This window comes from Nanorana parkeri, unplaced genomic scaffold (assembly GCF_000935625.1).
Source record: "Nanorana parkeri isolate BGI_ZX_2015 unplaced genomic scaffold, ASM93562v1 scaffold15, whole genome shotgun sequence".
NCBI classification, from domain to species: domain Eukaryota; kingdom Metazoa; phylum Chordata; class Amphibia; order Anura; family Dicroglossidae; genus Nanorana; species Nanorana parkeri.
In genome coordinates this window covers 699,238-699,836 of record NW_017306283.1, presented here as the reverse complement: position 1 = coordinate 699,836, position 599 = coordinate 699,238, and the positions used below count along the sequence as shown (strand labels likewise).

The following is a 599-nucleotide window of genomic DNA, read 5'->3' as shown; positions in this document are numbered from 1 at the left end:
TCAATGGGGTGGCTTCGGGGTCGGCCGAACATGCTCAGCATGTTCGGCCGACCTGAAGTGCAGGAGGAGTTTGACTCAGCTGATCCAACATCTCCGGCAGGCTACTCACTGCTGTTCGGTCTATTCTTATAGATGCCGAACAGCGCTGAGCGGCATTCGGCTTGGCTGTTCTGCTCGGTCCAATGATAGCTAGCTCCACCCAATAGTTTTCTATTGGCGGGTGCAATGCTAGTTTACTATTGGCTATTGCAAATTGAAATAGCCAATAGGAATCTAGCAATGCATTCCAATGCATTCCAATGGGCAATGCATTCCGTGTCTGAATAAAGAAAAAAAAGAAAAGCCTGGGAGAGTTTGCTGTCTGGAGATCAGTGTCCCTGGTTAGCTGTCAGAAGCAGGCTCGGCCAGGTTCGGCTTTCAGCGCGGCTGAGCCGAGCCATATCTAGCAATGCATTCCAATGGTGAAAATTAATTTTTTTCTATTCTGACACGGCTCCATGTCAGAATAAAGATAAGAATCACGGCTGGCAACCGCCCAGCTGTCAGAAGCAGGCTGTCGGTCGGCCGCTCGGCCCGCTTCGGCTTTCATGCCCGCTCAG

At 50.9% G+C, this 599-nt stretch overlaps 1 protein-coding gene across 1 annotated transcript in view; it reads right to left on the bottom strand.

Moving 5' to 3' along the window:
- The window catches only part of LOC108788798 (transcription factor EC-like), a 29,412-nt gene that overhangs the window by 7,187 nt on the left and 21,626 nt on the right, over positions 1-599 (bottom strand). The gene's annotated exons all lie outside the window — the stretch shown is intronic.